This window comes from Lissotriton helveticus, chromosome 3_1 (genome assembly GCF_964261635.1).
Source record: "Lissotriton helveticus chromosome 3_1, aLisHel1.1, whole genome shotgun sequence".
Classification (NCBI taxonomy): Eukaryota; Metazoa; Chordata; class Amphibia; order Caudata; family Salamandridae; genus Lissotriton; species Lissotriton helveticus.
The window spans coordinates 1,459,058,747-1,459,085,108 of NC_136061.1; positions in this window are offsets into that span (position 1 = coordinate 1,459,058,747).

Below are 26,362 nucleotides of genomic sequence, written 5' to 3' on the forward strand. Positions count from 1 at the left end.
CTCACTTGGCACCAGTGTTCCAGAAGATCGTATCCCAGAGTCAACACGGGTTTGTCCCCGATAGAAGTACCGTTGAACACGTTCGGAAAATTATTACACTTTTCGACGTGAAACAGGTAGCAGGAGACCCTATGGCTGCAATATTCTTGGATACCGAGAAGGCATTTGATATTGTCTCCTGGAAATTCCTGTGGGCTACTGTGGCCTGGAAAGGGATTGATAAGCAGATAATTTGGGCAGTGAAAGCCTTGTATAAGGAACCTGAGGCAAGAGTGCAAGTGAATGGGGAACTGACTGAGGCATTCAATATATCAAGAGGTACAAGGCAGGGGTGCCCCTGCTCCGGTTATTGTTTGCCATTTACATTGATACCTTTCTGAAACATCTGGAGCACTCACTGAATATCCCTCCTCTTTTTGACACCGGGCCTGTTCAAAATTGTTTTGCATATGCCGACGATATTGCATTAGTTACGACTCAACCTGACATGGCTATGAAAGTAATTGAAAGTGAGGCCCAAAAGTTTGGCTCAGTATCCGGATATGCCCTGCATAGGGACAAAACACAAAATGTTGTTAATAAATTTGCCTGAAGCACCGAGAAAAGGGTGGTGAAAAAAACAACTTACTTGGGAGTGGTGATAGATTCTGAGATTGATGAGATCGTTAATGAAAATCTTGAACCATGTGCTGTGGAGATTAAAAAAGCACTTAAGAGAATGGACAATTTACATCTTACCCTGATTGGTCGGGTGAATGTAATTAAGATGATTTGTTTTCCTAAGGTTTTATACTTTTTAAGAACAATTCCCCTGATTTTATGAACTTTGCACAGTTCATATGGGCTTATACAAGACCCGGAAGGGTGACAACATTTTATATTTATCTAAGGAACGCAGAGGTTTTGCTTTTCCTAATCTTAGAGTATACTGGTGGTCAGCAACTATTATACATTATATACCCTTGTTGAATGCGACCCCCGGGAGGGAAATTACGAGAGGAAGCTATGCATATGTGAATGTACACTCTTATGATGTAAGAGGGTGCCTTTGGCACCAGATTAATTATGGGTTCTATAAACGAGTGTGCTTTAAGACACTCCTGAAGGATTTTAGGAAATGGTCGGCAGTGGGGCGTTTGGTAGGGCTAGCCGAAGTAAGCTATTATACACCACTTGTACAGAACGTAGAGCTACGCGATATTTTCAAACACCAATACTTCCAGAAATGGATAAATTCCGGTACAACACAGATCGAATGTCCATTTACACCAGGAGAGTTAAAGTCATTTGATGAAATAAAAGAAGAAGTTATTTTACCTAATAGGGATTTTTTTAAATACCTACAGGTAAGGGATTTCTTGTCAAAAAAGGCAGGAGGTATACAGAAGTATGAACGTTGTGAACTAGCAGAGAGATTAACACAATCTGAGGGACTGAAGATTGGACAAGTGTATGTACTATCAAATATCTATATGAAAGTCGACCTGGGGAAATGTTCAGTATAGTTGCAAGAGAAGTTGGGAATAACAGATGGAGAGTTTCTAGAAGTGTTTTCTAATACTTTAAGGACTTTAATGCCCGCCAATCTCCAGGCACAATTTTTATAAAACATGTTTTGAGTTGTATAATATTGCCATGCCATATTGGATATCCAAATGGGGAGAGCGGAAAGGTACTTTTTGCCCCAGGTGTGCACTGCATAAAGCAGATTTGATACACTTGTTTCCCACCTGTTGGAAACTTTTTCTGCTTTTAAGGGCAATAGGGATTTTTCTGCAGAAAAAGTTACAGATACATGTGGAAATTACCCCTCAGGTAATAACGATAGGGATTCATAACCTGGGGTTAGAAGAAGGTGGGGCCTTGATTTGTATAGCTATGGCAGTTTATCAAATTGTCATAGTATCGCTATGGCTAGACAATAACCCACCAACCTTTCATCAGTGGTTAGTCCGCTTACTGAAAGTTCACAGTCTTGAGAAAGCTATATACGATCGAAGTCTAGAAACAAAGGAGAGAAGATTTGGAAACACCTTTGTTTCTGGAGGGATTGAGCAGAGGAATAGGCCTTCTGGGATGATGTACTATTAAGGCACTAAGCCTGTTGAAATCTCATATGTATTTTATGAAATATGGCATTAAGCTGGCTGCTAGAATAGGGCGCCCGGATGCACTTGCACTTTGGGAGTTGTTACTAAATAATTTAAAACCGGGGGTGATTCGGGTGAGTGGATAATGGCGGAGGAAGATATGCACTTTTATAACTTGGTTACTATCAATCAATGTAGGGTTGCATCTGTATTTTGGGGGAGGGTCTGCGTTCAAATATATGGTCACTAGAAAAGCCAAAGGGTTGGTAACCATTCTGCACTGCACTGGCTCTTTCTTGACACTTGCACTTCATTACGTTGACTGCTATTTTGTCAAAATGATCGTTTGAATATGGAAAACGGGTGTAATATATAAGATCAAATGTAGGCACTAGCACTTTATGTAAAGAACAATAGTATATGCAGTTTAGATGATAAATGGTTATGCGCTGCTATGTCCTTCTTCTGAAACCTCTTCGGATAATAGTGAAAACGCTGGAAAAAGTCGGCATAAAAATTTATTAAGACCAATAGAATTGTAAAAAGATAGGGAATCTGTCTGGCAATTATTGGATAAGATAAGGGAAAGACTTTGGATAAAGGACTTGTTTAACGGACTTGTGAATAAGAAGAAAAAAATGAAAAAAAGCAAAATAACAGGCATTTAAAAGAAGATCAAACTAGCTCAAGTTATATATAGGGGACCAAGTAACTGCATGTTGTATGGATATTGCAAGTGACCACACAGAGAAATGTGTCCTTGGACACCTGCCCAATGTCACTACACTCTGAGGTAATTTGGAATAATATTCACAACTGCACTTGAGGGTATTATGTTATTCCATATAATATATGGTGCCTAGAGATGACAAGTGTAATATTTTGCACATCAACCACTCTTGATTATTTAAGGATTCAGGGATTTTCGAACTTAGATTTGTAGACCCATTCCAATAATGCAAAATACCAAACTACAATCATCAGAACTCAAAAGCTGTTGCAATAAAATCCTGGATATAGTCACTGTATCATATATGTCCTGTACTCAAAGTACGGCCCTGGGCCGCATGCGGCCCTCCTGACCTGTACATGCGGCTCCCTGAGCAGCAGCAGCACAGGGCTGGTATTTACTCGACTCAGCACTAACATTACAAAATGTTAAATATACATCAAGCACTTATTTATAGGTTAATTGCAGTTAAACAAAAGGAAGTAACTAGGCCCTTAACTTTAGGAACACCTTCATTTTAAAGACAGCAAACATGTTAAAATACAATAGACTTTTCAAAATTCAAGAAGTGTATTTTATTGGCGTGTCGAACCATTTCACCTTAGTAAATCAAATTATAGCAGTGCATCAGAGGTTTTCTAAAGTGAAGGTTTTCAAGCAGGAATCTAGAAACGTTCATGCTTCCCCCCTCACCCTGACAACATTGCCATGCTTCACTTTCTCTACACCTACTTTACACCCCATCTTCCCCGCTGGCATCGGTGCATTCCACAGTCACACCAAAGACAAAACTTTGCGGCCCCCAAGGAAATGTTCATGAGTATATGTATAAAACTAATTACAAAAGGGGGGTCTAAGGGAATATTTATCGACCTAGCATTGTTATCATCCCTTAACAGTATGAATATCAACAAATCGGATAACAATGGGTCAAACAAAAAAGGACTATCTAGGAACTGACTGTGTGGCTAGAGGATACAACTGCATAATCCACTCCAAGTGCAACGTAGTGAAATAATTGTTCCCATCAGATCACCGACCTGTACCGCCCAACATCATTTGGGATCCTTCAACCAGAAGGGTAGTGGTTTCACCCACAATGGACTAGGCAGTTGGTGGCCTAATCTAGTCACAGTATCTCAAATGTGATTTCGGTGTATTCTGGCATCAGGAGGTGAAATGACTAGCAGTGCAAAAATGTGCGAATAAATCAAAATGTGCTAGATGACAAAAGTGTTATAAAATTGAGTAATGGAAAAGGAAACCTAATTTTATTATATCCTATCCATTCTCAAATATTAAAAAACAGTGCTAAGTAGTGCAAACAAATAACTACTTCAATTAATATACGGTCGACATGTTTCTGCAGTAAATTCTGAGCTGCAGCCAGGTGAGGTGGAGAGTACATTCCCTAACTATTAGGTGAGTGACAAATACAAATTACTTTAATGTGCCTGAACAGGTTTATGGCTAACAATGAGTTACTTTAAAAGGACCTATTTGACCACAAATATTTTGCTGGCAAAAATAGAAAGAGATACATATGTTATCAATGTATGGTGACTATCTATAAATCCTGTGTGTCTTTTCTCTTCTTTTTTATTTTCGTCCGATATGGGATGACCATGCTTCATCACAACAGGCGAAACCAAGGTGATATCGTTTATAATTTCTTTCATATCACAGATTGCACTTAGCAGTAGCAACAATTTAGGTCCTGAGGAAGCAGAATTTACTGCAGAAACATGTCGACCGTATATTAATTGAAGTAGTTATTTGTTTGCACTACTTAGCACTGTTTTTTAATATTTGAGAATGGATAGGATATAATAAAATTAGGTTTCCTTTTCCATTACTCAATTTTATAACACTTTTGTCATCTAGCACATTTTGATTTATTCGCACATTTTTGCACTGCTAGTCATTTCACCTCCTGATGCCAGAATACACCGAAATCACATTTGAGATACTGTGACTAGATTAGGCCACCAACTGCCTAGTCCATTGTGGGTGAAACCACTACCCTTCTGGTTGAAGGATCCCAAATGATGTTGGGCGGTACAGGTCGGTGATCTGATGGGAACAATTATTTCACTACGTTGCACTTGGAGTGAATTATGCAGTTGTATCCTCTAGCCACACAGTCAGTTCCTAGATAGTCCTTTTTTGTTTGACCCATTGTTATCCGATTTGTTGATATTCATGAGTATATGTATACACATTATAAGACATGGACATTCTTTCACTCCTTTTCAGGAGGCATGGAACAAACTCCCTATTCAGCTCCGCCAGATCACATCAAAGACACTTTTTAGGAAAGCCCTAAAAACCTGGAACTTCTCTGCATCAGACACTCTTTGCAATACTCTGATATGACGCCTCCTTCTTACCGCCAGCAGTTAACCAGTTTTGCCTCCTTCTCTGGGTTCCGCTCAGCGCCATGATGCTCCTCGGAGGGACAGTTGCTCTCTACAAATAGCCTATTACATTCCACATTACATTACATTACATTCAGTTAAAATTACGCATAAAAAGGCGAAAGCAGCTTACTTGTGCAAATGAATAATCTGTTGGTGTGATATGCCCACTCCTGATACATTCTGAGCTATGGATGCATGAAGAGGAAATCCAGCAATATATAACGGCTACAGGTTTGCTCCCCGCTGCTCTTTGCAACTACATTGCCTGTTTTCCTGCCCCTCCAGTGCCACTCTCAGCAGAAGGGAAAAGTGGTGAGTCGCACTGCGGCTAGACTTTCTTTGTGCATTGAGGCCACATTTTTTGTGCATAACTACTCATTTCTAGTAAATTATTAGAGAGTTGTAGAAAATGTTTTCTTATATGAACTGATAATTATAGTTAGAGGTACGAAGATCAGAATAGGGATTTCTTAATTGCCATTTTTTGCAAATCGCAATTAACCCCTTGCATGCTGATGACGGCCCCCAGCCAGTTTGATTGAAGACTAGGCTGAGAAGCTGGCCATACTCTATAGCTCGCCGGCCAGATTAGCAGCTCTGCACTTTTAATTTACAAAAACTGCACTTTAAACGTCTCAGGGGGTGAATTGGAGCTTATCATTCACGGGGCGATTATTTTAACATTTGTATAGATTTTAAATATACTCTTGTACTTATGCTGTGATTTTAATCCTGCATACGCCACCTACTCCTGAGTTGACTCGGCACCCGCAGACTCCTCGGTTCCACCGCCAGTCAGCAGCTGACTGTTCGTAGTGGAGGGAGACTCGGGGGACAGCCCGAATTACAGAGCCACTCACCCACTTCCTGATTGTGCCGATTAGAACCGCCATCTTGGTTGGGTGAGCGGTCTAGTTGCTCCGCTCTAACCTAGACAGCCGACAGTATATTTACCGGCAAGGGCGAGGGAGCGCATTGATTGAAGACTAGGCTGAAAAGCGGGCCATACTCTATAGCTCGCCGGCCAGATTAGCAGCTCTGCACTTTTAATTTACAAAAACTGCACTTTAAACGTCTCAGGGGGTGAATTGGAGCTTATCATTCACGGGGCGATTATTTTAACATTTGTATAGATTTTAAATATACTCTTGTACTTATGCTGTGATTTTAATACTGCATACGCCACCTACCCCTGAGTTGACTCGGCACCCGCAGACTCCTCGGTTCCACCGCCAGTCAGCAGCTGACTGTTCGTAGTGGAGGGAGACTCGGGGGACAGCCCGAATTACAGAGCCACTCACCCACTTCCTGATTGTGCCGATTAGAACCGCCATCTTGGTTGGGTGAGCGGTCTAGTTGCTCCGCTCTAACCTAGACAGCCAGGAGTATATTTACCGGCAAGGGCGAGGGAGCGCATTGATTGAAGACGAGGCTGAGAAGCGGGCCATACTCTATAGCTCGCCGGCCAGATTAGCAGCTCTGCACTTTTAATTTACAAAAACTGCACTTTAAACGTCTCAGGGGTGAATTGGAGCTTATCATTCACGGGGCGATTATTTTAACATTTGTATAGATTTTAAATATACTCTTGTACTTATGCTGTGATTTTAATACTGCATACGCCACCTACCCCTGAGTTGACTCCGCACCCGCAGACTCCTCGGTTCCACCGCCAGTCAGCAGCTGACTGTTCGTAGTGGAGGGAGACTCGGGGGACAGCCCGAATTACAGAGCCACTCACCCACTTCCTGATTGTGCCGATTAGAACCGCCATCTTGGTTGGGTGAGCGGTCTAGTTGCTCCGCTCTAACCTAGACAGCCGGCAGTATATTTACCGGCAAGGGCGAGGGAGCGCAGCGGGCACACGAAGGGCGCACCGAAGACGCGCCTAAGAGAAGCCCGTCTGCGCCCGTCCGCGCCAGGATGTCGCCTTTCGCCAGGAACCCTGGCCAAATCGAGGTAACTAATCTTGTATATACCCAGACGCAGCTGATGGACCTCAACTCCATACACTTTACCTGTGAAAAAATAGACCCTCAATTGCTGCAGAGTATCACTCGATGTGAATGTGGATATATGCTCCCTAAAATATCAACCTCACAACTACTCTCGACTACCTCACCGCATGACTCTGTAAGAATAGCACAACTGAATGTAAGATCCCTAGGAAAACACTATTCACAAATACATGATTTAGTCATTGACCACTCCCTTGACATTCTATTTATTACTGAAACATGGATGCAAGATGAGACAATATCTGTAGCTAATTTGGCCACTCCCTCAGGCTATACCATCCACTCCTTAAACAGACAAACTAGAGGAGGTGGGATAGCGGTTATGACCAGATCCCATCTCGAATGCACATTTACCAAATTACAAATTGCGGGTTGCGAGAGCGCTCGCTATACTATTAAAATAAACCCGCACCTGTCCTTCTCAGGTATTCTAATTTATAGACCGCCGGGAAATGAAAGTAACTTAGTAAAAGCGTTATTGGAGACAGCCTGTTCATTGGCAGCCCGAACGGCGAATTTCAATATTCTCGGAGATCTGAATATACATTTTGATCGCAGCAATGAGGCAAAAATAACCAATCTGCTTGCAGATTTAGCAGGGTTTCAACTAAGGCAGGTGGTCCAGGGAGCAACTCACAATGGAGGACATCTCCTGGACCCTATTTTTACAAATATAGAAGAAGCTGAGGCGTCCGTGCCCATACCTATGATATGGATGGACCACATGTTAACCATTATGTCCATTCCCAGCTGGGCTAAATCCCAGCCCAGACCAACCCACAAGGTGTATAAGCGACCTTGGAGGAAATTACGGCTAGAAAACTTTGATAACCTGCTCAAAAAACTCCCGCTAACCTACCCCAAAGACACTAATCAATGTTACGAAAATTACTGCAACTGGATAACCCAGGCCTTAGATATATTAATCCCAACATCCTGGATCCAAACACGCGCTAAAGAGTCGAGCCCCTGGTTTGACGAAGAGCTACTAGCCCTGAAAAAAAGCTGCAAAATAGTGGAACGTAAATGGAGAAAACGGTACGATCCTAACTTAAAGGCCCAATACAGCGAAATCCACAAAAAATACCACGGGCAGATTTTTAAGACACGTGCGATATATTATGCCAATGAAATTAATGCAAGCCCCAACCCTTCCAAAATTATTTTTTAAATCCTGAAAGATCTGAGCGCAAAAAAAGTAGAAGTGAATACCTCTACATCACAGATATTTTGCGATAATCTGGCCCTGTTTTTTGTAGAAAAAATTAAGAAAATGTATAATCTATTTCCTGTAAAGCCCACGATTAGTTCTTCAAAAATAGAAATTATATCTGAACTTACTAGCATCCCAGAATTAGACCAGGAAGTCTTTAACAGGCTCTGTCAAAAAGTCAAATCAGGTTCGCCTCTAGACCCCCTAAAGCCCGAACATTTCAGGAAAGCAGATGCTATAGTGCTTGAACCTTTGAGAACCATTATTAATACGTCACTGATGACGTCAGAAATTCCCACTAAATGGAAACAGGCGTGGGTAAATCCCATAATTAAAAAACCTAATTTAGAGCCCTGGCCTGGTTTAAAGCATTTCTGACAGACAGATCTTTTCAGGTAGCTATCCCCCCATTCCTCTCAAAAAAGAGTAACATAATGCAGGGAGTACCCCAGGGTTCAGCGCTCAGCCCCACACTCTTTAATTTATATGTCCAACCACTAGCTGAGGTCGCCAAGGAGTGGGACCTGTCCATCGTCTCATATGCTGACGATACTCAGCTGGTGGTGACATTGAGTGATGATAACGGAGCAGGAGCGCTGAATTTTAAACATGGCCTCGCTGCAGTAACTGAATGGTTGACGGCCAATTATTTACAACTTAATGCAGACAAAACGGAGGTGCTAATAGTAGGAAAAGATACCAAAGCCTGGGGAAAGGAATGGTGGCCGGAGATTCTTGGCCCCCCCCTGACCCCATAACAGAGGTAAAGAACTTGGGGGTGTGGTTCGACTCAGCCTTGAGCTTTGTCGGCCACACCCAAAAAATTGCTGCCACTAGTTTTGGTATCCTGCGACCTATACTAAAAAATTTTGACCCCTCCACACGTCAGTTGATTATTCAAGCCACAATCCTCTCTCGCATAGATTATGCCAATTCCTTACTCTTGGGAGCCAATCAAGCGGAAAAAAACGTCTGCAGCATGTCCAAAATGCGGCAGCACGGGCCCTAACAGGGTTTGAGTCCGTAACCAACGCTCTGGTAAAATTGCACTGGCTACCGGTGGAAAAAAGAATCAATTTCAAGGCCCTGTGCTTGGCCTTTAAGATCCTAAAAAAATCTTCACCCCCCATGTTATGTCATCTTATAACATATTACACTCCCAATAGACCCCTCAGATCAGAAGGACAAAACTTGGCCACGATTCCTCGTGTCAGACTCGCCCGCACGGGCGGACGCTCCTTCCAATATATGGCTGCTAAATTATGGAACGCACTACCACTGTGGATTCGAAGCATAAATGACCTTTTATCCTTTAGAAAGGCAATTAAGACCCACTTGTTCTGCTAAGCTGACCCTAAAGCTTGTGGTATGTTGCGCTCTCTCCTGTCTGGTCCAGCGCCGGGACGCCCCTTCGCTGGGGCAGCCGTTGCGCTATATAAGCAGCTGTAACATAACATAACATAATATAACATGCACTACAATGCTCGTGTGCTGATGACGGCTGGGGGCCGTCATGACCGCACCCGCGCTGAAATCTTCAGCACAGGAGCAGAATCGCGGCAGCATGGAAGGGGTTAATAAATAACTATTCCTAATGTATGAAACACTCTTGAGTTTCATTGGCAATTCCTAGCGGGTTGCAAATACACCTACCTCATGTAGTTACTTTGGATGCTATCCTGCCCAAGCCCTAAATTCTAATTTGAATTAAGGACAAAAGGAAGGTGCATTAACAGCTGCGGCCCGTGGAGGGTGTTTCGGTGGGGCAGAGAGGCGGGGTGGGGGGTGCTAAAAACCGGAGTATGGATAATTGAAGGTAAGTAAACAATTTAATTAATAAAACGAATTTCGTAGCGCGCCCTGCATCGCAAAATGTGATGCAGGGTGCGCTACGAAATTCGTTTTATTAATTAAATTATTTACTTACCTTCAATTATCCATACTCCAGTTTTTAGCACCCCCCAACCTGCCCCTCCCCGCCCCGCCTCTCCGCCCCACCGAAACTCCCCCCACGGGCCGTGGCTGCGCATTATATAAACAAATCAGAAAGATGTAAATTCTTTGGAGATTCTTCTTTATTATTCAATTTCTTTTGAAAACAACAGCGGCACACAGCCAACGCGTTTCGTTCCCCCGTGCCGTGGGAACTTCGTCAGGGCTTGAATAAGTAGCCATCTTAAAACCATTAGTTATGGACTTCTCTCAACCCCAGCAACAGGTAAGCAGCCACCTCCCCATATGCATTTAAATTTCATTAAAGGCAGAAAGCCATCATAATGCGCACATCACGGGAGCTTCAACCGGAGATGAAATCTACAAATTACTCTGCAGGTTAAAGTGGGGAAAAATTGACACATCAAGTTTGACCACTTGGAAAAATAACTTCCAGTCTTCTAACAACAAAGGCACAGGGGAGACCATCATCCTAAACTGGTCAAGCATCACCACTACTTTGTACCAACTGCTGATCGGTAAATCAACTACCACTCATAAAAGACACAAAGTAAATGAATGCTGCAGCCATCAATCAAACGGTTCAACAATAACTCAAAATAAAAAGGCAATAAGGCAGGCAAACCGTGGCTACTAGCAAGCGGGGGGAGCAGCTCAACGCAAGCGTAACTTAACCTGCAAAACACACAAGGAAAACATTTGGTACTTTAAAAGACATAAACAAGAATCTCAATGGATACATGTCTACTGTCTTTTAAAACAAAGTAAACAGGTAGAATTCTGAAAATGTTTCAACACACTTGACGGGCATGGACACAACAGGCGAAATGGAGTCCCAATTATCACCTGGATTAAGCATGTGAGGCTACTATACTGTAAATCGAATAGTAGAAGCTCAGGAATAACTGCCCTGCACAACATCTCATGTTAAAAAAACGGAACGCGGGGAACAGTAACCGATGACGTATACAAAATCACGGAGATGCATAAGTGAGTGACCACAATACTAAAGAACATATGGGGCAATGGGGCCCCTGGTCTGAACGTGCTACCTAGTCATCTATTTAAAAAGGACTATGCATTTTGGGTGTCCCTATTTACCCATTATTCCATTATTGCACGTTCAATACCAAAAATTGGTGAGTAGATAGAGAGTGCCTCATGGTAGCAACACCCGAGAGGGTTTATGGCTAGCAATTAGACTGGTACTTGCTAGCCAGGAACCCCCTCGGGTGTTGCTACCGTGAGGCACTCTCTCTCTACTCACCAATTTTTTCACAGTGAGTAATGGCCTGTTGAGACGTTTTTATATATAGAATATACACCTTGACCTAAGGAATTAGTGCTAATTCACACGTCCGTGGGATTTGAAAAATTATGGTAAATTGAATCCCCTTAGTAGGTCCTTTATATAGGTGTTGTGAATAGGTAAGGCTCTATACTGTTGTATTGTCATTTATGTAGATCCTTCAAGGTTTTCATATAGAAACTATCAGTTAAAAAAAGAAAACATTGAAAATGAGTTAAAAAATAGCCATTTATGCCTCATTTTCACCTGTAACTTCTACTAAGTAGGACAGATATTTGAGAACAATATACGTTTACATTCGATGGACCTTTTTGGTTGTGGGGATATATAGGACTTATAGGCTCATCAAGAACCCGATGAACCCAGAGCTAATAACTAAGCAGCATCTTGCAATGTTTTTTTATTGTGTACCAAGTATATAGCAATTTATTTGGAAAAATATAAACAGGGAAAAAACAGTATGAAAGTCACCTATGTATTTCTGAAATGGGAATAAAATATACAGATTCGAAACAGTAGCTATATGCACTTTTCCAAAATTGTGGATACCCATACCAGCATGTGAATTATAGGTCATTTTTCAAAGTGACTTTTTTTATACATTTTCTCACATTTGGAAGGCAGAAGGGTATTGAAATTAAATAGGTAATACAGTTGCTCCACATTTTTGTGTTTCCCAAAGTCTTCCGAGAAAAATGGTACCTCACTTGTGTGGTAGATCTAGTGCCCCCTGAAAGGAAATGCACCAAAACGCAACGCGGATACACCACATTTTCACAGTCCCTCACCAAAATGGAAGATCTTCACTTAGCGTGATTCCAGTGGTTACAGCGGTATTCATTTACAATTAATTTCCTATTAAAATATAGTATTTATTAAGTATGCATGAAGACTATGTAGTATGCCCACAAGCCGAAATATGCAAATGAGGGAATACTAGTTCTACTCAACTACCCTTCAAATACATGATGAACACTTCAATTGATTGCTAAAAGAAGACTTGTAGTATTCTAGAAGAATAGTATTTGAAGCTTAGTTGTATTCTATTACGGGTTTATTTGCAGCTCTGGTGCTATTTTAAAAGCAAAATGAAGGCTAGTCTCATTGATTATGACCACTGTTAAAAAACTAGTGGTATTCTTTGTGAGCAATATCTGAATACTAACGCAATGATTGTGAAGACTAAAGTAAGACTAGCAGAATTTAAAGTGAATGTTAATTGAACACTAGTCGCATTAATTGTGATTAATTTATAGCAATTTTATTCATTGGGTTGCTTGCACAAGGCTTCTTTTAATGATGGCCTTTGGACTAAATGTTATGTGTTACATATCTTGGGAGTCAATGATTCTAATACACCTTTTACAAACTCATTAGTCATGCATTAAGCAAGCATTTTATAATTGTTGTAGGTGAGAAGACCGGAGCAAGAGATCATAGGAGAAGCACAAAGCACAGGAGCCGACCCAGACATACACAGGATTGTACCAGAAGACCCCTCCTCCTGCAAATAGAGAGCCAGTTGAATTGTCGATAGCCTGACTGAATTCCCACTTGGTCCATGACAAGACAGGATCACCACAGTTTGTTTTCAGGTTACCCAAAATAAGCAATTGTGCAAAATTCAATTAGTTATCAGATAAAAAACTAAGGGGTATATTATCAAGTGGTTTTATCTCCGCTTTTTTGGCTTTAAAAGCCAAGAAAGCGGAGATAAAATTATCTCCCTATTACCAAGCTGTCGCTAACACCAGTTAGCGACAGCTAATAGGAGATAGCGACCATCATGGACCCCACTTTGCATGTCAGTGATATTTATCACTAATGACATGCAAAGTGGGCGTGCCAAGATGTTAGCCACTGGAAACAGTCGCTAACATCGCTATCTCCTATTACCAACTTTTGGAGATATTCGCTCTAAGCGCGAATATCTCCAAAAGCTAACACCTGCCCTGAGCAGTTCTTAGCCATGTTATCCAATGGGAGGTGGATAACATGGCTAAGAGCATTTGCTCGATAATGCATGAATATCGCGGACTTTTCAGCGATATTCATGCATTGCGGCCGTTTTTTATCGCATTTGCGATAAACCTTGCTAATAGCAAGGTTTATCTGCGATAAAAATCGCCGATTTGCGGCGATAATTTTTGTCTCTAAACAAGTTAGAGACAAAAATTATCGCTAGTTGTTGGTAATATACCCCTAATTGTTCTAATTTCTCCTGTGTTGATTGTCCATCAGACTCCATTAATGTTAGAACTTATAAAAATAATTCATGAACCATGTTTCTACAAGCCGTTTATGGCAATGACTTGTACATTTTTTAAAAAGAAATACAGATGAACATAAAAGTGTGTGATATGACATTTCAATTATATTTGCCTATGGAAGAACTATTGGCTTTGCCAATGTGTTTTAGCCATGTTGCGCACTACCTAGTGATGTGGAGTGTTGCATTGTGGAATTGCAAAGAGCGGAATAGAGTGTTGTAATATGAAATGGAAGATAGTATCATGTACTGGAGTGACAGAGTGGAGTCACATAGAGTGGCGTACAGTGGAGTGGCATAGTGCAGAGTTACTAATCTGTTGCTGCATAGTGGAAGTCCTTTTGTGAAGGTTGATGGGTCACCTTTCTGTAGCCTATTGCTGTATGAGTTTTAAAGTAGTACTAATGGAGTAAAACCTTCGCTAAGCCAGTGTCATCAACAATAAAAATGCCGAAAAAATAAATGCTAAAATATGTCACAAAATGTGCTGCATTTATTTACAAAATTTGCCTTTTCTTACCATAATATTTAGTTAACTATGCCCCATGATTTGATCCTCCCCAGCTGCAAAATTCCAGTTGCCCCTACATAGATTGACAATTTCTTGAGATAATGGAAATACAGTTGCCTGTTGATTCTCAAATATTTACCAGCAGCAGCGAATAAGTAAAAAAATGTTTAGTGGCGAGTATTGTTACAAGGATGTGTTGTGAGTGGATGATGGTATAGCGAGCAAGAAGCGCAGTGGCTTTGAGTAGGGTCTGGCAAAACGGAGAGGGATATTGAGTGGTTTTGTTAATGACTGCAGAATAGTACTTTAACTGGCCTACAATGCAGTAGGCGTTTCTTCTTATTTATTTTTTCAATGGTCTGCATCTGGTAAACAAAAACTTATTTCCGAGATATGCAGGTGAGGAGTACAAAGGGAAAGTGCCAGAGAATTAGGTGTTTCTGGTTATGTGGTCAATGTTGCTGCTAGTCACTTGGTTTGAAAATATGAGTTTCACTTACCTTTTTAGCAACCATTCTTACTTTGAAATGTTCTTATTTTTCCAACCAGTAGCAAGGCAATCTGACGAATAGCTGTAATAATTGACAAGGAGATATAAGTGATTTGCAAACCTCAAAATGTGTCCAAAAAATAAATTTTCCTCACATTTCTGTGTTGGAAAGTTCTGGAATCTGCATGAATCCACACAATTCAACCCACCACACATTCCCCAAAGTGTTCTGAGAAAAAATTTACCTCTTTTGTGTGGGTAGGCCTCATCCCCGATACAGGAAGGAGCCCAAAATGCAACGAGGACACACCACATTTTCACATACAAAACGGACCCATTTTGTGCACAGAGCCAAGCTGTAGATTTTGAACCCATGCTCTGCTAGCACCAAGGGAAACCTAGCAAACCTATACATTTGTGAAAACTAAACACCCAGGGAAATCCAGGATGGGGTGACTTGTCTGGCTCTCACCAGGTTCTGTTACCCAGAATCACTAGCAGACCTCAAACTTTATTAAAAAAAACACATTTTCCTCACATTTCTGTGTTGGAAAGTTCTGGAATCTGCGCGGATCCACAACATTACACTCAGCCCGCATTCCCAAAAGTGTTTCGAGAAAAATGGTTCCTCACTTGTGTGGGTAAGCCTAGTGCCCGTGACAGGAAACTGCCCAAAATGCAAAGTGGACCCACCACATTTTCACAGTGAAAATGTACCCTTTTTTTGCAAAGAGCCTAGCTGAAGATTTTGAACCCTAGCTCTGCCGGTACCTAAGGAAACCCAGCAAACCTAAACATTTTTTAAAACTAGACACCCAGGGGAACCAGGATGGAGTGACTTGTCTGGCTCTCGCCAGGTTCTGTTACTCAGCATCCCTTGCAAACCTCATAATTTGTCAAACAAAACACATTTCCCACACATTTCTGTGGTGGAAAGTTCTGTAATCAGCGTGGATCCACAAAATTCCACCCACCCCGCATTCCCAAAAGTTTTCCAAGGAAAATGGTACCTTACTTGTGTGGGTAGGCCTAGTGCCCGTGACAGGAAACAGCCCAAAACTCAATGTGGACACACCACATTTTCACAGTGAAAATGCACCTTTTTTTTGCAAAGTGTCCAGCTGTAGATTTGAAACCCTAGCTCTCCCGGCACCTAGGGAAACCTAGCAAACCTATACGTTTTTTTAAACCAGACACCCACGGAAATTGAGAATGTGGTGACTGGTCTAGCTCTCATCAGGATCTATTACCCAGAATCCCTTGCAAACCTCAAAATGTGCCCAAAAAACACATTTTCTCACATTTCTGTGGTGGAAAGTTCTGGAATCCGCACGGATCCACAAACTTCCACCCACCACACATTCCCCAAAGTCTTCTGAGAAAAATTGTACCTCACTTGTGTGGGTAGGCCTAGTGCACGTGACAAGAAACAGCCCAAAAGGCAACGTGGACATACCACATTTTCACAGTGAAAACGGACCCATTTTTTGCACAGTGCCTAGCTGTAGATTTTGAACCCTAGCTCTGATAGCACCTAGGGAAACCTAGCAATACTATACATTTATTTAAACTAGACACCCATGGGAATCTAGGAAGGGGTGATTTGTCTGGCTCTCATCAGGTTCTGTTACCCAAAATCCCTTGCAAACCTCAAAATTTGTTTTAAAAAAAAGACATTTGATTCATATTTCTGTGGTGGAAAGTTCTGAAATCTGAGTGAATCCACAAAATTCCACAAACACCACATTTCCCAAAGTCTTCAAAGGGAAATGTTACCTCACTTGTGTGGGTAGGCCTAGTGCCAGCAACAGGAACCGGCCCAAAAGGCATCGTGGACACACCACATTTGCACAGTGAAAATGGACCCTTTTTTTGCAAAGTGACTAGGTGTAGATTTTGAACGCTAGCACTACCAGGAACTAGAGAAACCTAGCACACCTATATATTTTTTAAAACTAGACACCCAGGGAAATCCAGGATGGGGTGACTTGTCTGGCTCTCACACGGTTCTGTTACCCAGAATCCCTTGCAAAGCTCAAAATGTATTTTTATTAAAACACATTTTCCTCATATTTCTGTGGTGGAAAGGTCTGAAATCTGCGTGGATTCCACAAATTCCACACACCCCAAAAATGGTACCGCATTTGTGTGGGTAGGCTTAGTGCCAGCAACAGGAAATAGCCCAAAACGCAACGTGAACACACCACTTTTGCACAGTAAAAACTGATTATTTTTTTGCAAAGTGCCTAGTTGTAGATTTTGAACCCTAGCTCAGTCCACACCCAGCGTAACTTAGCAAACCTACATATTTTTGAAAACTAGACTCCCAGGGAAATACAGGATGGGGTGACTTGTCTGGCTCTCACCAGGTTCTGATACTCAGAATCCCTTGCAAATCTCCAACTCCAACATGCCACTCAGGCCTAGTGCACACGACAGGAAGCATCCCAAAATTCTTCGTGGACACACCACATTTTCACAGTGAAAACTGGCCCTTTTTTTGCAAAGTGCCTAGCTGTAGATTTAGAACCCTAGTTCTGTCAGCACCTAGGGAAACCTAGCAAACCTATACATTTTTGAAAACTAGACACAAAGGGAAATCGAGGATGGGGTGACTTTTCTGGCTCTCGCCAGGTTCTGTTACCCAGAATCCCTTGCAAACCTCAAATCTTCCTCACATTTCTGTTTTGGGAAGTTCTGGAATCTGCTTGGATCCACAAAACCCACACACCCCACATTCTCCAAAGTCTTCCAAGAAAAATGGTACCTCACTTGTGCGGGTAGGCCTTGTAGCAGCGACAGGAAAGGGCCCAAAATGTATCGTGGAGACACCAGATTTTCACAGTGAAAACTGACCCTTTTTTTTGCAAAGTCCCTAGCTATGGATTTTGAACCCTAGCTCTGCCAACCAAGCAAATCTATACATTTTGGAAAGCTGCACACCCAGGGGAATCCAAGATGGGGTGACTTGTCTGGCTCTCAACTGGTTCTGTTACCAAGAATCCCTTGCAAACCTCATAAATTGTCAGAAAAACATATTTACCTCACATTTCTGTGGTGGAAAGTTCTGGAATCTGCGTGGATCCACAAAATTCCACCCACTCCACATTTACCAAAGACTTCCGAGAAAAATGGAACCTCACTTGGTTGGGTAGGGCTAGTGCCTGCAACAGGAAACAGCCCAAAACACAACATGGACACACAACATTGGCACTGTGAAAACAGACCCTTGTTTAGGCCGTGCCTAGTTGTAGATTTTGAACCCAGCTCTGTCGGCAATTAGGGAAACCCATCAAACCTGTAAAAAAAAATTTAACTAGACACCCAGTGGAATCCATGATGGGGTAACTTGTCTGGCTCTTACTAGGTTCTGTTACCCAAAATCCCTTGGAAAGTTCTGGAATCTGCGTGAATCCACACATTCTACCCACCCCACATTTCCCAAAGTCTTCGGAGAAAAATGGTACCTCACTTGTGTGGGAAGGCCTACTGCACACAGCAGGAAACAACCCAAAATTCTTTGTGGACACACCACATTTTCACAGTGGAAACGGACCCTTTTTTTTGCAAAGTGCCTAGCTGTAGATTTTGAACACTAGCTCTGCTGGCACCTAGGGAAACTTAGAAAACTTATATTGTTTTGAAAACTAGACACCTAGGGGAATCCAGGATGGGGTGACTTGTCTGGCTCTCACCAGGTCTTGTTACCCAGAATCTCTTGCGAACTTCAAAATCTGTCCAAAAAAACACATTTTCCTCAAATGTCTGTGGTGGAAAATTCTGGAATCTGCGTGGGACCACAACATTCTACCGACCCGGCATTCCCCAAAGTCTTTCAAGAAACATGGTACCTCACTTGTGTGGGAAGGCCTAATTAACGCAACAGGAAACAACCCAAAAGGCATTGTGGACACATTTTTACAGGGAAATCTGACCTGTTTTTTTCAAAGTGCCTAGCTGTAGATTTTGAACACTAGCTCTGCCGGCACCTAGGGAAACCTAGCAAACCTATACATTTTCGAAAACTACACACCAAGAGAATCCAGGATGGGGTGACTTGTCTGGCTCTCTCCAGTTTCTGTTACCCAGAATATCTTGCAAACCTCAAAATTCATCAAAAAAACAAATTTTACCTCACATTTCTGTTGTGGAAAAGTTCGGGAATTTGCATGAATCCACAAATTTCCACACACCCCGCATTTCCCAAGGTCTATCGAGAAAAATGGTGCATCACTTGTGTGGGTAAGCCTAGTGCCAGCAATAGGAACCGGCCCAAAACACAACATAGACATACCACATTTGCACAGTGAAAACTGAACCTTTTTTTGGGAGTGTGCCTAGGTGTATATTTTGAACCCTAGCTCTGCTGGCAATTAGGGAAACCTATCAAACCTACACATTTTTTAAAACTAAACACCCAGGGAAATCCAGGATGGGGTGACTTGTCTGGCTCTCACCAGGTTCTGTTACCCAGAATTCCTTGCAAACCTCAAAATTTGTAAAAAATAAAAACATTTACCTAAATTTTCTGTGGTGGAAAGTTCTGGAATCTGCGTGAATCCACAATATTCCACCCACCCCGCATTTCCTAAAGTCTTCAGAGAAAATTGGTACCTCACTTGTGTGGGAAGGCCTAGTGCATGTGACAGGAAACAGCCCAAAAGGCTTTGTGGGCACACCCCATTTTCACAGTGAAAACTGATGCTTTTTTGCAAAGTGCCTTGCTGTAGATTTTGAACCCTAGCTCTGCAGGCACCTAGGGAAACCTAGAAAACCTATACATTTTTGAAACTACACACCCAGGGGAATTCAGGATGGTGTGACTTTTCTGGCTTTCACCAGGTTCTGTTACCCAGAATCCTTTGCACACCTCAAAATTTGTCTAAAAACACATTTACCTCACATTTCTGTGGTGGAAAGTTCGGGAATCCACATAAATCCACAAAATTCCACTCTTCCCGCATGTCCCAAAGTCTTCCAAGGAAAATGGTACCTCACTTATGTGGGTAGGCCTAGTGCCAGCAACAGCAAACGGACCAAAACACAACATGGAGACACCACATTTGCACATTTAAAACAGACCCTTTTTTTGGAGAGTGGCTAGGTGTAGATTTTGAAACCTAGCTCTGCCGGCAACTAGGGAAACCAATCAAACCAATAAAAAGACACCCAGGGGAATCCAGGATGGGGTGGCTTGTCTGGCTCTCTCCAGCTTCTGTTACCCAGAATCCCTTGCAAACCTCAAAATATGTTAGAGAAAAATACATTTCTGTGATGGAAAGTTCTGGAATCTGCATAAATCCACAAAGTGATTTGCACTGCGCATTTCACAATGTCTTCTGAGAAAAATGGTACCTCGCACAAGACTATTCACACCACCAGGCACGGAACCAACACATTACAACATTCACAAAAAGGGACAAGGGACACCCTTCTTGAGAAAGACAGAAAATACAAATATTCTTGCACAACCATCTATTCCTCAAGCACACATACATACCGGTTGGATTTGGCATGAGGGTGAGTGATGGTTCAGTATATATAATTGTATTAACAAGAGATTTCCCAAAAATGAAAAGCACTGTGTATAACTGAAAGAACGAGAAACCAAACTATTAACTCACAGCTCGTGAGCTGTAAAGCCACAACAAGGCCAAACCTCTTTACAGGCCATTCATATACCTTTCATATGTGTGACACATACAAAACCATTCACACCCCCAGCCGCGGGCCTATTACATTGTATGACTCACATCAGCAGACAGCGCCATTCAAGGGTTCATCACTTTCACATGCCCACATGCCTGACACAGCAACAGAACCAGCTGATGGATTGTGTGGACTGGTGTTTGGCTACCAGTGTGTGCAGTGACCAGCAGCAAGTCACTACTCACACACTGCCAGCCAAGCACCAGTTCACGCACACCGCCAGCAGAGCATCGGCCCATTCACACCATTAGCCAAGCACCAGCCCATGCACACCGCCAGCCAAACATTAGCCTACACACACTGCCAGCCAAGCGCCAGTTCATTCACAGCACCAGCCAAATGCTAGACCATGCACACCAACAGCCAAGCCCAAGTCCACACACACTGCCAGCCAAGCGCCAGTCCATGCACACCGCCAACCACGTATATTCCATGTTGCCCCTGCGCAATGGCCTCTTATTGTCACCTTAAACACCTCCCATTTGACAAGCGCATCACTGGCTGTGCCCTCATTTAACTCAAAGTACTGCAGGATCGATGTCCCCAATGAGGACCTAAAAGCATGGTCTTCTAGGGCTTGCGGCTGCAGGCGCCACATAGGGACCAGGGGACGATGCGGCTCCCAGCACAGTTGCAACAGTAAGGGGTTATGATCAGAGTGGGTCTGCCCTAGATACTCCGCTTTCTGAATCAACGGGAGCAGCGTCGGTGAAGCTACCAGCCGATCGAGGCGTACGTGCAGACTGTGTACTGCTGAGTAATGAGAATTTATGTGGGCGGTAGGGTTTGAAAGCTGCCACACATCATGTAGGGCCCAGTTTTCCAGCCAACCGGAGAGGGCCTCCGCGTTGGATGCCAAAAGGCTTTTTGTTATGGGACGGGAATGACCTATCTAAATCCACATATCAAACCGAGTTGAAATCCCCCCCCCCCGAAGCCAGGGAAGCTCACTCCATTGGGCTGCTACTGTGGATATGCGAGCAAGATGGGAGGCCTGATTGGAATTGGGGGCATAGAGGGAGCCCAAAAGTATCTCCTGACCATTCAAACGTCCCTTCAAGAATGTGTACCTTCCTTCTGCAGCACAGACGCAGTCCTCGTTAACGAACGGGATTTCCGCTCGGACCCATATCAGAGTGCCACTTGCGTGTGCTGAATATGTGGTGCCGAACACTTGGCCTCTCCATTTGTTACACACGTCTTCCAACTCAGGTTTGGACTTGTGTTTTTCCTGGAGCATTGCTATTCCAGCCCAACGGCGCTGTAAGTATGAAAAAATGGAGTAACGCTGCGTAGGTGTGTGAATGCTGTGTATGTTCCATGTGACCACTTGTACCTGTGTCATATCAGATTAGTGTGTTGGTCTGGGTAGGGAGGAGTACACCATTGAGCTATGGATCTGCATCGTGTGAAGGGGGTTTAGGTTAATTGTGAAGAAACAAAACCTAAGACAGTGTGTTGAACTTTAATAACATTAAGGGCAAACACCAGAGCGGGATTCATCCAAACCATGTCCGGCCAAACAATGGCCATAACAATGTCAGTGTAGTGGGACCTTTACGTTAGAGCGGATTGTGCCACAAGCAACAGTGTCCACTTTGGCCAATTCCCTGAAATAGTGCATACCAGTGTAGAAGTTATCTACACATAAATGGTGACCTTTGTTAAACAGTCCTCTGCCAAGGTCCCAAAGAATTTTCTCAGTCACTCCAAAAGTGGACCGACAACCAGGGGGGTCAATCCTGGAATCCTTACCAGTATACATCCTGAAATTAGAGACAAATCCAGTCCTATTGTTACACAGCATATTCAATCTAAATTCCATAGCGTGCCATCTTGCTAGGATTGTATTGCCTAAAAACCAAGCGGCCCTTGAACAAGACCAAAGCTCATCCACTGCTATTTCTTTCCCTGTAGCATAGATCTCAGAAAATTGATCTACAAAGTGATCAACAACTGGCCTAATCTTAAAAAGACAGTCACAATCAGGGTGATCTTGTGGCAAAGCTAAACCATTATCGACAAAATGAAGCATCGAAAACAGAAGCAAATACCTATCATGACTCATGACTGGCAGAAATAAAGCTGTTGCCATCAAGGGACTAGTAGACCAATATGAAGAACTGGATTGCTTCCTTAGCAAGCCCATCAAAAAAGTTAAACCCAAGAACTTCTTCATCTCCGGATAGCTCTAGAGTGGGGACTAAGGCTGGCACTGTTGTCCTCAAAAACTGTTTGTCATACAAATTAGTCTGCTCAACAATCTCTGTCAAAAATACATCGTTCATAAACAACTGAAAAGATTTATAGGCAAAAAGTTTTCAGTATCCATCCTACACCCTGGAACACCAGTAAAAACTGGCAATGGAGACTGCACCTTGTCTGGGGCAACTCAGAGGTCAGCACTTCCAGTGGGAGGCCTTGCAGCCCCAGGCTGCAGCCCAGAATCCTCTTGCTACACTATGAGCACATCAATGTCCTGCTCTAAGACAGGCACTTCATCTGCACTAAAAGTTGCTTCATCATCCGATAATTCCTCTTGGACAGAAAACTCAATGCCAGAATCTTCCACAGCCCCCACAGCCTCCTCTGCCTCAAATGAAGAGTCAGCCTTTGAACCATGGTAGAGGAAGACTCAAAAAGCAAACCAACAACCTGCTGAGCAGTAGTCCTGCAGCTAGCCATAGTCCTTACAAAGAAAGGAGACTTCTCAAGCAAGTCAACAACAACAAACACTGCAAAATAGGTAATAAACCAAGTGTGGCTTTAGCACAAAGATCTATATACTCAAATACAATGACTCACTTGACAAAGATAGCTACACTCACCAGCACCTACTCTGCAGAGACACAGCAAAAAGCAATGATATCCCACTAGAAAGAAGAAACAAAACTAATTACTCACAAGACAACAAAAAACACATTGAGCACAAATGCAAAAATATTTTGACACTCATAAAACAGAAGCCAGAAATACTGCTATCATAATACCATTTGCAAAAAACACATTCATGCAGGGAAATAAAACTCATTTACCATGTACAAAAAAGGTTTCTTACCAAGCACATGCAACTACACAAACTTCAGAACTACCAGTAACAAAATCACAACCTGGAACAGTCTAAAGAGCAAAAGCCTTGAACGAGAATAAAAAGGGAGAAATAAAACGTTACAATTGCAATTCACAAAAAATAAAACAAATAATAATTATAACAAGCTATGTCAGTACCCAAGTGGTCAATTTGCCAGATAGGCCTTCAAATAGGGCTAAGGGATGTGGTGAGGTTGTCTGCCAGACCGATCTCTCCCCCAGGTGGGGCAGAAAACAGCAGACAGAAATTTGCCCTACTTGCAAAATAAATAGATCACTGGTTCCTAGTAGGGTTTTCTGCCTCCCCCCTCCTGCCTAGGGCAAAAAGTCCAAAAAGAAAGGGGCAGATATGTCCCCAGGAGGGGCAGAAAATAAATTACCAACATTTTACCCGCTTGGAAGCAACCATGCCGCTTCCATTACACACAAAACAAAATCCCTGGTGCCTAGTTGGTGTTTTCTGCCCCACCTCGGGGGCAGAAAAGCCAAAAGAACAGGCAGAACTGCGGGGGGGGGCAGACAGAACATATACATAAAATAAGACCCTTGGAAGTGACCCTTGCCCAAGGGGTTGCTTCCATTACATTAAAAATAAACTCCCTGGTGCCTAGTGGTTTTTTTTCTACCACCTGGGGCAGAAAGGACTTAAAAAACAGGCTGATCTGCCTCAGGGGGGCAGAAAAAAACATACCCAAAATATCAGCCCCTTGGAAGCGACCATTGCCCAACGGGTCGCTTCCATTTAACTTAACCCCTTGTATGCCCATGACGAGCTGGACTCGTCATGGGACACAGTGCTCCTGTGCCCATGACGAGTCCAGCTCGTCATGGAACATTCCCTGGGAAATCCCTCTGGTGCGGGAACCAGAGGGATTCCCTTTTTACCAAAAAAGCCTCGGGAGCTGGGAAAGAGCTTCCCCAGCTCCCTAGGCCCCCCCTGGTTTCCCTGAAATGACGATCGGCACGCACGTCATGCTGACTTAATTCCAGTGAAACTGAAACTGAAATGAGCCAAGAGGCTCATTTCAGTTTCCCTTTCTACGTGCTCAGGGAGCTATCTCAACAGCCAAGGGTCCTAAACGTTGTGCGCCTCACTATGTTTTGGGCCCTTGCCTGTCGTGGGTACTTGGGCCTCCCACACAAGTGAGGCACCGTTTTTATCGGGATACCCAGGGGATTGCTGGGTGGTAGGAAATTTGTGTCAGCCCGGTGATGCCACAACTTTCCCACACAAAAATGTGTGACAAAAGTGATTTTTTTTGCAGCTCAATTTGAGATTTGCAGGGCATTCTGGGTAAGGAAACGTTGGGGGATCCATGCAAGCCATACCTCCCTGGAATCCCACGGGTGTCTAGTTTTCAGAAATGTGTAGGTTTGATAGGTTTCCCTAGGTGGCCTCCGAGCAGCGGGCCAAAAACCCAGGTGTTCCCCTTGCAAAACTAGGTCATTTTGAGGTAGGCAATTTTGGTGTTGCCTCAATATGTTTTGGGCCCTTGCCTGTCACGGGTACTTGGGCATCCCACATGAGTGAGGCATTGTTTTTATCGGAAGACCCGGGGGAATGCTGGGTGGTAGGAAATTTGTGTCAGCCCAGTGATGCCACAACTTTCCCACACAAAAATGAGTGAGAAAAGTGATTTTTTCAGCTAAATGTGAGGTTTGCAGGGCATTCTGGGTAAGGAAATGTTGGGGGATCCATGAAAACCATACCTCCCTGGAATCCCCCGGATGTCTAGTTTTCAGAAATGTGTGGGTTTGGTAGGTTTCCTTAGGTGGCCGCCAAGCACGTGTTGTAATTTGGCAGCAATCGGGGTTTGCATTTAGCTGAAGCCATCTTGTATTCGGCAGCCATTTTGTCTGCCATGTGCTCACCATGTGCTCTGTCCTACCTTGCTGTCATTTGCACTTGTATTCTGCTTAGAGACAGGCTATATTTAGGCTCTGCCACTCTGCACATGCGCAGAGGAAACTGAAACTGCATAAACCACATGTCGTAGTCTGTAACTGTCAGGGTATTTCTGTCGGAACCAGCAAACTGTTAGTTCCCCCCACTTGTTGACTGTGCATTTCTGTATGACCTTTTATGTATGTAACCCTTCTGTTCTGTACTTGTACCGCCTTCTTTTGAGCCCCTGTGTGGTTATAAGAGGAGCATGTTCCTTCTGTTCAGTGTGCTACTTCATACACTACCTAAGGGTGTTGTGTGAATGTAGTTCCACCTCTTGAGGTTAATAAAGCTCTCTGTTTTATGTTGCAGTTTCCATGCCAACTTCTTTCCTATTGGTCTGAGGACTTGTGCAGAGAAGGGCGAACCCCTAGCACTGGTAGGCCTCGCTGAGGCCCACCACGACACACCGGGCCAAAAACCCAGGTGACCCTCCTTGCAAAACCAGGTCGTTTTGAGGTAGGCAATTTTGATGTTGCCTCAATACGTTTTGGGCCCTTGCCTGTCGCGGGTACTTGGGCCTCCCACACGAGTGAAGCAGCGTTTTTATCAGGAGACCCGCGGGAACGCTGGGTGGTAGGAAATTTGTGTCAGCCCAGTGATGCCACAACTTTC